This window comes from Wolffia australiana, chromosome 13 (assembly GCF_029677425.1).
Source record: "Wolffia australiana isolate 7733 chromosome 13, ASM2967742v1".
NCBI classification, from domain to species: Eukaryota; Viridiplantae; Streptophyta; class Magnoliopsida; order Alismatales; family Araceae; genus Wolffia; species Wolffia australiana.
This window is the reverse complement of record NC_135847.1, coordinates 8,390,014-8,404,157: the sequence shown is the minus strand read 5'-3', so window position 1 is coordinate 8,404,157 and position 14,144 is coordinate 8,390,014. Positions and strand designations below refer to the sequence as shown.

Below are 14,144 nucleotides of genomic sequence, written 5' to 3'. Positions count from 1 at the left end.
TGATATTTGAATTTTTAAGGGCAAAATGGTCAAATATTCCCATATATCCCGGGCTTTTAAAAAGGTCCGCGATCTATCCGGGGTTTTTTAAAAGTTCCGCCATCTATCCCAGGTTTATTTTATTCCGTGATCTATCCCAGGTTTTCTAAAAGTTCTGCGATCTATCCCAGGTTTTCCCGACGATAACGTGGCGTCCGACGCGGACGCCCAAGTGGGCAACTGGGCTAACCGTAATAGACGTGGCATCCAAGTCGGAGGCCACGTCATTGTCGGGAGAAAACCCCACTCTCTCTCTCTCTCCCTCTGCGATCTCTCTCTCTCTCTCTTCCCGGATCACCTTCTCACTCTCTCTCCCGCGATCTCTCTCTAATTCTCTCCGGGTCTCCCTCTCTCTCTCTCTCCCCCCCTCTCTCTCCGCGCTCTCTCTCTCTCTCTCCCCTTCTCTCTCTCTCTCTCCACGGTCTCTCTCTCTCTCCCTCCCTCTCTCTCTCCGCGATCAGTCTCTCTCTCTCTCCCTTGATCTCTCTTCCCCTCTTTCTCTCTCTTCCGTGATCTCTCTTTCTCTCTGCGGTCTCTCTCTCTCTCTCCGCGATCAGTCTCTCTCTCTCTTACATTCGCGGAAGAAGAGGAAAATCGCAGAAGACAAATACCGGTTTTCCAGAGACGCTTCTTTGGGATCGATCCTTTCGCCCTTGAATGGATCGCTCGTCGAAATCGCCGGAGAGATGAAAAGGGTTTTTTCCCCGACGATTTCCGATCGAAGATGATGACTTATTGGGTTTTTTCCAACGCTGACGTGGCGTCCGACTTGGATGCCACGTCTATTACGGTCAGCCCAGCTGCCCACTTCGCCGTCCGCGTCGAACGCCACTTCAGCGTCCGAAAAAACCTGGGATCAATCGTGGAACTTTTAAAAAATTGGGGATAGATTGCGGAACTTTTAAAAAACTGGGGATAGATCGCGTGAAAAAAAACCTGGGATAGATCGCGGACAATTTAAAAAACCTGGGATATATGGGACTATTTTCCCTGATTTAAAAAGGAAAAGGTTATGAAAGACGCATATAATTAAAAAGCCTGCATGCTTATGTTATACATACAAGAGAAAGCAAATTGTTTTTAATTATTTAAAGATGAGCTCCATGCTGTCATTAATGCTCGCTTTACGCCTGCAAACTTTACTGAAAACTGAACTTTTAAGTGTCCACACTTGCAAATTCAACATTTCACTCGGCTCCTACAAATTTTCTTGGGTGGCGTCCAAGGCACGGCTGGATGTGTCAACGAGCACGACCCTCTGGTCACTTCTACCCGGTACTATTTCTTGACAATAAAAAAAGCTGATGTCAGGAGATTTGTGACAAGAATAAAATATCAATAAAAAACCGCAGTAAATGTTGTTAATCCTAGAGGATGCTTAAGTTTGGCTTCCTAAAGGCCATTTAGTTGGACCTGTCACAGTTTTCGGGACATGATAGTTATCTAGGCAGAGTAATGTAAAAAATGTTGATATATAATTATCTTAGAATTAAACGGATTACAAATTGCAAATTATACATTGCGCTCTGCACCTACAAATTTTCTTGGGTGGCGTCCAAGGCACGGCTGGATTTTTTAACAAGCACGACCCTCTAGTCAGTTCTACCTGGTACTGTTCCTTGACAGTAAAAAAAAGCTGATTTGGGGAGACTTGTGGAAAGAATAAAATATCAGTAGAAAACCGCAGTCAATGTTGTTAATCCTAGAGGATGCTAAAGTTTGACTTCCTAAAGTCCGTTTAATTGGACCTGTCACAGTTTTTGGGACATGATAGTAAAAATAGGCCAAATAATGTAAAAAATGTTCATATATAATTATCTTGGAAGTAAACAGATTTAGCATTGCAAATTAAACATTTCACTCTGCACCCAAAAATGTTCTTGGGTGGCGTACAAGGCACGGCTGGATTTTGTCAACGAACACGACTGACGTAGGACGGCTACGGAATGGACAACTAAGGAATGGACGACGAAGGAATGGACGACTGGGTTGATGGGACAGACTACAGGTAGATGGATGACTAGGGATGGATCGGATACTGGAGGGATAAAACAGCCACAGAAATCACACGGTTGGATTCGGACTTTAAAACCGATGAAAATATGGTGGTGCAGCTCCGACCCTTATCGAGGGCGGGAGTACTGTCTTCCCCCACCGCGACGATGCCTAAGCACCAAAATCAATATCTGAATTCGTGTCGCAAAGAAACACTCGAGAAAGAGAGAGAAGAAGTGGAAAATCCAAACCAAATCTAATTCTGACGGCGGTGGAAACTTCTCCAGAAAACACTGGACGGAGAACACTTTCGACACCAAAGAGTTTAGGCGTACCTCGGCACCGTAGTGCGTGAAGAGGATGCCGGAAATTCTGATTGTGACGAGGCTGGGCGAATCCGGGCGTTGAGCGGCCCACTGGACGAAGTGGTCTGAGCGTTCCGGGCGTTGAACGGCCCTGGTAGTGAGTTGATGTCGTGGTGAGGTTCTGACGGAGGATGAGGCAGGCGGACGGGTACAGCCGAAGGAGCGAGTACGGCCTTGGCAGGGGCAGCCTGGGTGACCTTGGGTGGCCCTAACTGGGGCGGCCTGGGCGGCCCGTGCAGGGGCGGCCTGGGCGTGGCAGGCGGCTGGCGGCAGCTGGGCGGCCTTGAGCGACCTGGCTGGCGGCCTTGGCGGCCCCGTAGGCGGCTGGGCATGGCCTTGGGCTGCCAGGCAGGGGCGGCCCTGGCAGGGGCGGCTTGGGCAGCCTTGGGCGGCCCTGGCAGGGGCAGCCTCGGGCTGCTCGTGGCGACCTGGCGCGGGGCAGAGGAGGCTCTGGGGGGGCGGCTGGGCAGGCGGCCTGGGGCGGCTGGCTGGGCAGCCTGGGCGAAAGAGAGAGAGAGAGAGAGAGAGAGAGAGAGAGAGAGAGAGAGAAAGATGAGGAAGTGGCAGAGACGGTTGACGACGAAACGCTACATCGGCGGTGGCAGTGGCGGCGGCGGCGGCGGCGGCGACGACGACGACGGCTGGGGTTTGATGGGAGAGGGAGGCTAGGCAGTCCTCCAAGAAGAGTTAAACAGAAAACTCAATTCTTGAAATATGACTGCCTAACTGTTTCTTGAAAACAATGGCCTATATATAGGCCTTGGAGGAAAGAGAAAATGACAATAAATTAAAGATGAGAAAATTAAAGACGAAGGACGTGCTGCGTGTCACGCCAAAGGACAGTTGTTGACCTGCCTCTGGCGACGTGTCATAACGCGCGTAGGGACGTGCGCGGGTGGAGATGTGCGTGACGACTGTTGCGGCGTGTTCATGGCGGAGGTGTTGACTTCGGTTGACTGCGTCGTTGTGTCCGTGGTGGAGATGTTGACTTCAGTTGATGGCGGCGATGCGTCCGGTGTCAAAGCATTGGCGTCCACGCCACCAACGACCCTTTGGTCAGCTCTGCCCGGTACTATTTCTTGATAATAGTAAAAAGCTGATTTGGGGAGACTCGTGACAAGAATAAAATATCAAGAGAAACCGCAGTAATTGTTATTAATCCTAGAGGATGCTTAAGTTCGAATTCCTGAAGGCCATTTAGTTGGACCTGTCATAGTTTTTGGGACATGGTAGTAATCTAGGCAGAATAGTGTACAAAATCTTGATATATCACTGTCTTGGAATTAAAGAGATACTTTGGATAAACATAAAATAATTAAGAAAATTTTACATTTTCAGCAACATGGTGTTAGCCATTTATGATCAACTACAATGCTAAAATGAGGCATGCATATTTTAATTGTCAAAACCTTAATCTCCAGCAACCTTGTCTTGGAGTATCACCGTACATTAACAGATTTTAAAATACATGTTAAATATGACATATCTGTGGTTACTATATTTGTCACCCAATTAAACAAATGGTGCAAACAGGCCAAGGATATCACAAATTTAAAACTGTTTGATAATAGTGACAATCTATAAAGTAAATTTATTTTTCCAATGTTGGTTAAACAATCAAATTAAATTAGAGCCATATAAAAAACTACAAACACTACCTTTATTATTTACAAAAAAAAACTAAAATATATTTTGAGGATGATTCACTCAAACCCTTGAGCTGATATTGGCCATTAAAGTTTAATAATTAAAATTGTAATTTCAGATTTAAGTTTGATGTTCCAATTAACTGTATGAAATAATATGTTCAAGGTTTCTGATAAATATTTCAAAATAGCCAATTATGATGTTATGTTAATTTGCATTATTTTACGTCTATTAAAGATTTACGTGAATTTTATATAACACAGTGAATGTTTTTTTCATTCTTGAGAAGATACTAACATTGTTAAAGTAGCTCAACCAGAATGTCGTTATTCATGATGCTTGAGTGCCATTATACTTGAGTGCCATTATGTTAATAAAATCAAACACGAACGTTTGAATCTTATTTACATCACACTATCAAAAGCCAAAAAACAAACTCATGCCATAAATATCACTTTCAATTTTCGTAGTATATTTTTATGTGTTCATAATGGCCTTACATCTTCATGAGATACTTTTTTCACCAATAGACTCCTCTCCCAGAATTTGGGACATACAAGAAGTGTGAGAATAATGTAAATAACAAATCACTGATGTCAAGTAGAGTACAATAATCATTTTTTATAAGTATGATCTGATTTATTGGATCCACCCAAACCTAATCATTGTGATAGCTCTGAAGCAGAACTGGTCCTTTCTGTAGGCCATGTTGGGTTTCATGGTCATGATTAATGATCATAAGACAATTGTGAAACAAAAATCAAAACAAAACTCGTAATGAATCTTAAAAACAAAGCTAAGAGTGCTGATTGAATCACGATGTAAGATATATAACTTTTTATCCTTTTCGTTCCTTCAAAAAGTCGACACAAGCCGCACAAGTTTCTAGCTTCTAAACATATCTAAGTAGTCTGGCATGTTGAGCTTCCTCATCTTGTACTCAATAAGCATCATAATCGCTTTTGGATGATTTTTCTCACCATTTTGGTGGCACCAAGAGGGAGGACTCCCAATGAGAGAGGATGAATGAGGGGGCCTAAGGTAATTGAGTATATTTTTTGGAGGAATCCATCATTTAAGCATATCATCTAACTTTTGATAAATATTGTGCTCGTGACATTTTAGGCCTATGTATTGACTACATAAGCCAAATAACTTTCAATTGGTTGAATCAAAAGTTAATTGATTGTCGAGTCACAAATATGTGAAGTGCCAAGCTATAGTGTGTGCTCCATAAGTTCAAGGGGTCCAACAAGCCTTTCATGGAACCTTTTGTCAGTTAATGTGATGGAGGATTGACAGTGGATTGAAATGACATCAACAAATTGGTTGATCAATTCACATGAGTACGGATCACATCTGTGATTTCTTGGATCCTCAAAAAGACGCGTCTAAATGCTCAAGCGTGCAGCCTCTAGGGGTATCCACACAGTCCCTAACAAGCCAACTTTTTGTCTCGTTGCGCCATCCTGATAGCATAAAAAATGGATAGGAGATATGGGGAGAAGGGAGAAGAAGTGGAGGCCCCTTAACAATTCAAGGCCTTCTCGAATTTTTATTAAGTGGGTAGTACATTTTTGGCATCCAAAAGACCATTTGCATGTGACCCTCGAGGCTTATGTGTTAATACAGTTAAAAACTCCATTGGCCCAATAACCTTCATTACCATTCTAAATTAATTAACTATATAATAGTATAGATTAATTAATGATGGATATATTTAACCTAATAGATAGCTCGTGTCTCCGACATGCGGGGGGGTGCCAAGCTACACCTCTAGAAGATACAAAGGAGTAAGTATCGACTTACTCATAAAACCTTTATGTCATCGATTATATTGTATGTATAGTCTCTCATCCACTTGAGGCTCCTAGGATGACTCAGGGTATGGTCAACTATTAAACCCTAATTGGTCATTCGAGTTACCACTGATGCAGTCATATATCGTCAGAGAACTCTTCTTTGATAGTTCATTGCATTGGCCAATGACTTCATTGCATCCTTCCTTAAGCTATCCTCTTATATCGAGGGTGGATGATCCCATCTTGACCTTTCAATCACATTTGTGAACTTCTTGATGCACTTGAACTAAGAATATTTAGAATTCTACGATGAAGAACTCATAGCTCAATGTCAAAGTAAAACCGTCCATCTATAAGACCTCCTTGGTGTCTCAAGTCTAAGGAAGGCTTACACAACCATGATATAAATCAACATGGTTGAGAGTTTGGTATAATACAATTCAGGGATTCATACAAATCAATTCAGTAAACTCTTTCCACTAAAGAGCACCATTGTCTATTATTAGTGTCTCCACACTAATGGCTAAAGGACCAACCATACTCATCATATGAGTGAGACTATATAATTCTTTTCTACATGGATACTTTGATGTACTTCTGGACTATCCATTGAATAAAAATAATTTGTACACATGCTTAAAGACTAATGATATCGACATTATGATCTCATCATAATTCACTAAGTCTGATCATGTATTCATGGGCATCATTATAAGAGTCACCTGTGCACTATAATTAATATATTGTATTAATGAATAATGAAGTGATACAAAATGTAACTTTACTTATAGATTTAGCTTTGCTCACCCTTCTCATCTCTTATGTATTTCTTATTTAATAAAATATATCTTCTTGTTCCTTAATTACCATTCCAAAAAGGCATTTAATCCCCATTATATGTTTCCTATTGACATGACCTGTGCTCATCGCTAACTTTTCAAATTATTTTGTTAGTCAAATTTTATATTTTTTAATTGATTAACTGAAATAACAACAAGTTTGAGTTCATCAATCCTCCTATGGGTATCCATGTGTGAATGAATTCTTCAAAATCATATTATTGCAAGTGTATCTTTTAAGATCATATGGAGCAATAATTACTCTTAGGTCATTAATGACCTTTGTTATTGTATTACTTTTTTTCTCCCATTTAAAATTCATAAGAAAAAATTATGGTGCGGAGGAGCAAATTTACATTAGATTATATTTAATTGGTTATATTTTCTTGAATGTAGAATATTTACTTCCCTTTTCCAAGAGTTAATAGCAGATTTGTGTCTCATTTTTGGTTCAGATTCTATTCGATCTGTCATCTATACTTTCATCTATTTGACGAGTTGCACCAGCTAGGGTATTCTGGTTTCCTACCTGATTTTCTTGAGATTTAGGCATTATCTTCTCATTTTCCAAGACGTCAAAACAAATATAAGAAGTTATTTTTTTATGGATTCAAAAGGTTAAAATATCAGTAGCATTGATTGTTTTAACTATAAAAGGTTAAATAGTTTCTTTGAAGAATTTAAATTGTATTTTAATTTGCATATTGTAAAACTTTTAAAGCTAACTAAAATAACTTTATGTTCTTTTTACATTAAATAAAAACTATTTATCTGTAATGCATGCTCTTAACACACATTTAAATGTCTTTTATCATCGTTCATAGTTTGAATTGATTGGGAAAGCACATGTTAACATTTAATTTTGACATTTTCGTGTTTTCCACGGGTAAAGATACTGTTTTCCATTTTATATTATATCTAAATAAATAGGGGTTATATCACGGTGTGGCCCGAACTTTTTTAAAATTCGAGTTACAGCCCTTACTTTTTTTTTTGCCGCGACACAGCCCGAAGTCCCATTTGGTCCGAAGCCTGTGACGTGGAGTCTACGTGGCTGCCAGGTGGAGTTCCGGCGGAGTCCACCTAGGCAGAATCCACGTGGCAGCCACGTGGATTCCACGTCACAATGCGATTTGAAGAAAGAAAGATTTTAGCCTGCCCAATGTGAGTCACCCGGGAGAGAGCTAAGAAAGGCGACGAAGGAGAAGGAGACGGTGGAGAAGGAGGAAGAAAGGGCGCGAGGGAGAAGGGGCTTCCGCGCTGATCAACGCCGTCGGCGCCAGAATCGTTGCGAGCACGTCCTCGCCCTCGCCCTCCTCGATCGGGTGAAGCGGCCGCCCTACTCTATCGCGCCGACGGTCCTCACCTACAACACCGTCATCAACGCTTGCTCTCGGGCCACGGAGGTGCCCTGGGATAAAGAGGAGATGGGCGAGCTAAATTCATGCTCTTCCATACCCATTCGTTCATTTGCGTTTGCTGTTCTAGGGTTCATTGAAATTTGATCTTCAATTCTTCTTCCTCGCCGATTCTTTTTTGCTTTGATCCACGAGTGATGGTAGACTGCGGACTGACTGGATCTCAAATTTCAATCTCTCTCTCTGTAGAACTCTCGCATGAAGGAGAAGGGGGGGGAAGAAGAATTCCATGGATCGGAGCATTGTCTTCAATTTGCCAAGAAATCAATTCTCAGGCCTTGGCGAATTTGTTTTCATATGCTTTTTGTCAAATTCTGTTGGAAATTTGGTTTCTTGTGATTTGAATCAAGATTTATTTTAAGCAGTACAGTTATCCGGCGGATGGATCTGTTGATGAACAGATTCATCTTTGACTGTTTTGCTTCTTAGTTTGATTCGTCCTAGGTTTGACGCCTTCTTTCCGCGTCGCCTTTTCTCTTGGTAGATCTGTGCCTTTTCTCTTGCGGTCGTCATGGATTTAGGCTGCTTCAGGATTCAATTTCTTGCTTCTTTAATTGGTGGGTCTCTTTGCAGAGCAGATTCTTGTGAGGATTGTATCGTTGACCCCCCGGTTCCCTCTTGGCCTATGCTGCAAGATCTAATGGAAAGAAAGAAGAACACGACAGATCTATTAGCCGCCGGACGGAAGAAGGTTTTTCTTGCCCCAATTCCCTTTCATGTTGCTTTTTCATTGTTCCAAGCATCAGTTTCTTGCTCTTTACGGATATTTCATGCTATTTTTCTCATTTTTAATCCTCATTTCTATTCAGTTGCAGCAATATAGGCAAAAGAAATATCATAAATCTCTCATGGTTTGTCGAGCACCTTTGAAGATGTTGTTGCTAGAAATTACCTTGAGGAACGCCAAGCCCTCCAGAAGAAAGCAGAATCAATCAAAAAAGGAGAAACACCTCAGAATAACTTCTCCTGCCTTTCCCAGACGACTGATGATGTACATCTGATTGAGATTCTGAAATCTCATCTTTATTTGAGCAGTGTCACTAAGGATTTTCTCCAGTCGCAGATTTCTGAGCTGGTCGATGAACGATAACTTAGTTCTGCTATTGAAATTTTACAGCCCTAGGATCTGGCCAAGGCGCATTACAGTTGAACATTATTTTTCCTCCTACAGATGTGAACCTGCCTTTATTTTATTCTCTTTCATTTAACGCTTTTAGATATGCACCTATGTCGTTTGAGAATTTATTGAAAAACATATTTCAAATTTCCTATCTCGGTTGATACCGAAATTTCCAGGCAAGAAAAGCAAGTGAGTTGGCTGGATTCTGTGTTCCCCACAGATAAAAAACTCCAACGTAGGAGACTGAGTTCCCCACAGCCGGGCTGCATTCTGTGCCAGGTGAGACGAACAACTATATTGCACCATGCGTTTATTATTAATAAACAGCATTTCAATAAAGTTAAACATTATTCTTGATTGGCAATTTGAATTTAAAATATGTTCTTGTTGGGTGAGAGCAGGGGACGGTGAAGGAGGCATTGAAATGATGGGGAGCATGCAGCTTATCGGCTTATCAGAGAGCTAATGACGGGGAGCATGCAGCTCGACCATGCCTGGAGGTTGACCCAGCACGGACCGGAGGTGGCCCGGAGGTGGACTGCTTGGCTCGACCCTGCCCGCCCCCTTTGATGTGCCCCGGGCGTTCAATGAGGCCATATCAATTTTGCCAACATCTCGCAAGAATGATGGATCACTTGTATCGAATTGTGAATGAGGACGTATCATTTTCGCAGACTTGTGAATTATATTCTGTTCTGTGACTCAATTTTAAGGTCGCGAGGAACATAATGAAATATGTTTTATTGGAAGACAATTTCTTGGTTTATTGGAGAATACGTACTATAAGTAGGCATGACACTGGCCGATTTAGTTCGTAAGAACCTATTGTTTTACTGTGAAAACATGGGCCCCGACGAAGAAGAAGGGCGAACAGGAAGGACGAATAAGTACCGAAATGCATGGATTAATCAACGGCGATTCAGAACGGCGAACATGAACGAGAATTCTGTGGAATTGGATAACAAAGTTCGTATCATCATCCGAGAACTGAATCCTGTTCTACAAATGTTTGTTTAGGGCGAGCGATTAATAAGCTTGAGCGCGTTGTGTTTCGTAGCCGAATTGCAACTTCACCGCCGATGGTCTTCGACAATTGGCAGATATGTAGCTTCTTGAGATCCCTGCATGATTAGTGAAACAAGTTAACTGGTTAACGTTCGGAAAAAAACGATGACACATGTAAACAAAGTTAGACATAAAATTGAAACTGTACCTGGCCTCCAGCTTCCATTTTTGGTTGGGTACATGTCTTCCGATTATGCCCAACTTGGTGGCAGAGGGAGCACGTCATGTGCAGGCCTCTCCTCGACAATCTATGTACTGTGGGTTCTTTCTCAGCGACGTCAATCCTCCTCTTCAGCTTGGGCCTTCCAGGTTGTCTCCTCACAAGAGGAGGGAATACATAGCTCCCATCAACTTCACTCCATAGGTTTTTGCTATTCATTGGCGGGATACCATAAGTGTAAGCTAGTTGGTATACGTCTTTCTTGAACCATTCACTGACAAAAATGACGGGGTCCTCTTTGACCCAATGAATGCAACATATAGCATGGGGGCATGGAATGCCCCTTAACTCCCAATATCCGCAACTACATGTTATGTGAAGTACATCGACCACAAACCTGCTTCCCAAGTCTGTGACCTCGAATTGATACTTCCCTGCATGCCTAAGAGTGCATCTCCTAGACTTCTTCTTGTTCTCTTCGACCACCTCCCTTATCCGAGGGCATAACGTATCAGTTCTATTTGAAAACAACTCCCTTTTTTTTGCTACCCTCTGCATTACTGCACCTCTGACTTCCTCCAGCATGTCGATGATTGGCTTAGACCTGGCCTGCATGATGTAGTTGTTGAAGCACTCGCAAATGTTGTTGTCGATCACCTCACACCTTCTGTCCTCATTAATGTACGCCCTGCAAAACTTCTTTATACCTATATCTTGGAAGTCTTGCGCGGCTTGTGGGTTCACACTGCTCATCTCCCTCATCAGCCGTTGGAAATCTTCGTGCGTGGTGGCCTTCGCAGCTTTTCAAAATAAGTTCTTCAAAAATGCCGTGGAATGTCCTTTCTTCTTCCAATTCGCGTAGATATGCCGAGCACAATTCCTATGCTCCTCGTTGGGCAATAAGGAGGACACTGCGTTCTCCAGTCCCTGCACAATGTTAGACGGTACACATCTATTAATGTACTACACGTGTTTGACAGTAAGCGATAAGAGTCCAAAGAAATAAATTAAGTACCTTCTGCTGATCGCTAATAATCGTCCAGCCATTTCCGTCCACCATTCCTAGATCATTCATCAGTAGCTGAATAAACCACGTCCACGAAGATTGATTTTCACCTTCAACTACCGCCCAGGCGATGGGGAACATTTGATTATTCCCGTCCTTGCCGACAACACTCAATAGTTGGCCTTTCAGTTCGGTCTTCAAAAAACATCCGTCCATTCCAATGACTCGTCTACAGCCTTCAAGGAACCCTCTTGCTATCGAATCGAAACATATGTAGAGCCTCTTAAACCTAACCAAGGAATCTGGGGTCGCTCTATCGAGAACCAGCTCAAAAGTACCACGCCTATTTACCCTCTTCAACTCGGCAACATATGCGGGAAGCATGTGGTAATGGTCGTCCAATGTTCCTAGAAGCTTCGTGCGCGCCTCGGCTCTGGCTCTATAACATGTTTGTTTTGAAACAGTGATTCCGAACAGATCATTTATTTCCCGCATCATATCTGTCACCTTCATATCCAAATTCATTCGAATTTTCTCCAAGAAGTGTTTCGCAACCCAGTGATAATCAGCTTGGCTATTCCTCGGCGTCCTGCTACACATATGAGTATCATTAAGCGTTTTCACAACAAACGCCTCTCTCCTAGCATCCAAACTAGCATATATCCTCCACGGACAGTTTCCTTTGCAGACAACCTCCACTTTCCGGTCACCGGACCTCAGAAAAGTGATGTTGAATCCGTTCCAAATAGCGTGGTCCTTCACAGCTGCCCTAAATTGCGACGCCGATTCAAACTTCATGCCCACTTGAAATATAAAACTCTCAGTGGGGCATCTCGGATCATACGTATTGCCCCTGTATCTGTACCTTCGATTTTCATCATCGTCATCGGTACCATCGGGGGTTAACATATCATCCTCTGAATCGTCATACTCGCTATGATCTACCAATTCGTCATTCCATTCCTCACTGTAATATTCGTCTGGTGCACTTAAATACACGTCACGTTCCTCAACTTCCTTACAGATATCATATTCTGAGTCATCATCGCTATTATACTCAGAACCGAACACCTTGCACTCTTCATCGGCCATGTTAAGTGACGGATGGTAAATAGTAATAGAACGTGCGTTAACACCATAAATTTTCGTCATGCAGGTTTTATAAAAAGATTATACAACCCACAGACATATTTATAACTCTGTAGAGAGTTCAACGCCAAAAAAAGTACATTACCAATTTTAAATATAATTTGAATCATCAACGCGAAGAGGGTTAGTATCGCGATGTACAAATATATCTCAAATAACATTGGAAATAATTAAAAATTAAAATTATAAGACGTGCAGGAAAAATAGAGATAATAAAATCTTACATTACTTGAATCCAAGCGTCCACTGTCGAAGAAGAGAAGAACGCCTAAAAGCGCAAAAAATAGATGACTATGATGAGAAGAGGACAACTCTTCATATTTTTCATAACAGAAAGCAAAACAAATTCAAAATAAATTAAATAGGGATCACACTTCTTGTTCTCACCAATAAGTATGAGAAAGAAACACCATATCCTCCGTGATCAATAGAGAAACACCAACATCTTTGTCATGAAAATAATCTTATTCATCCAAGAGATATAAAGAGAGAGAGAGAGAGAATAATGATACACATAATAAGAGAGAATTGCACGAGTGAACTCAAAACATTTATCCCAAGCGAGAGAAAGGAAATGCGGGACATATAACTTATACAAATGCAAGAGAGAGAACGCCACACATTTAAAAAATAAACATAGTAAGATGAAAAGAAGACAGAGAAAGTTAACTTTTACACCGAGTCAAAAAACGCAGCTCACCGTAAACATCATTTATGGCAGAGAGGAACTGAAATTTCGAAATGCCATTGTATGAAATGTTTAAACTGATAGAGAAAGTCACATGAGTGGACTGTGAAAGTTCTACATGAAGGCAAAAGTAACAGTCATAAATAATCTTCGATGAAGAGAGAGAGAAAGACTAAAATTATCCAAATGTCATTGAACAAGATGTCAAAACTGATAGATAAATTTACACGACTGTAGTCTGCAAGTTTTACACGGAGACAAAAAACAACAGCCCAAGCGATTCTTCATTTAAGAGAGACTGTAATTTCCCAATGTCTTGTTAATCAAAAGAGCAGCTCAAGGAAATCTTCCTTTAAGAGAGAAAGAGATCGTAAAATTTTCAACGGCCACTAAACAAGATGTGAAAAATGAGAGGAAGCTGCAAGAATGGAGTTTGAAAGTTTTACATAGAGACAACCAAACAGCCCAAGGTAGTCTTCATTAAAGGGAGAGAGACTGCACAGCTTTCCAAATGTTACTGAACAGAATGCTAAAAATTAATAGCAGCCCTGGGTAATCTTTATTTAAGAGAGGGACAGAGAGAAGAACTTTAAAAAGTCATTGAACAAGATCTTAAAATTGACAGAGAAAGTTACATATGGGCTTCAAGAGAAAGAGAGAATATCATCGGTATGTTGAGAAGCGGCAATGCATGTCCATCTGGAGAGAGAGAAAGAAACCCACATGTAGCTAAAGAATGCGGTAAACCATGAAATCTAGAGGGAGACACAAAAAGTTACATGAATGGAAGAGAAATTTACACGACTGTAGTCTGCAAGTTTTACGCGGAGACAAAAAACAACAGCCCAAGC

At 41.5% G+C, this 14,144-nt stretch overlaps 1 long non-coding RNA gene across 1 annotated transcript; it reads left to right on the top strand.

Moving 5' to 3' along the window:
• The first annotated feature begins 8,702 nt into the window (after positions 1–8,702).
• LOC144711287 (uncharacterized) lies at positions 8,703–9,813 on the top strand. Its single transcript, XR_013583513.1, has 3 exons — positions 8,703–8,796; positions 9,402–9,504; positions 9,627–9,813. It is a non-coding gene; the product is annotated as an uncharacterized LOC144711287 (long non-coding RNA).
• Positions 9,814–14,144: the final 4,331 nt, after the last annotated feature.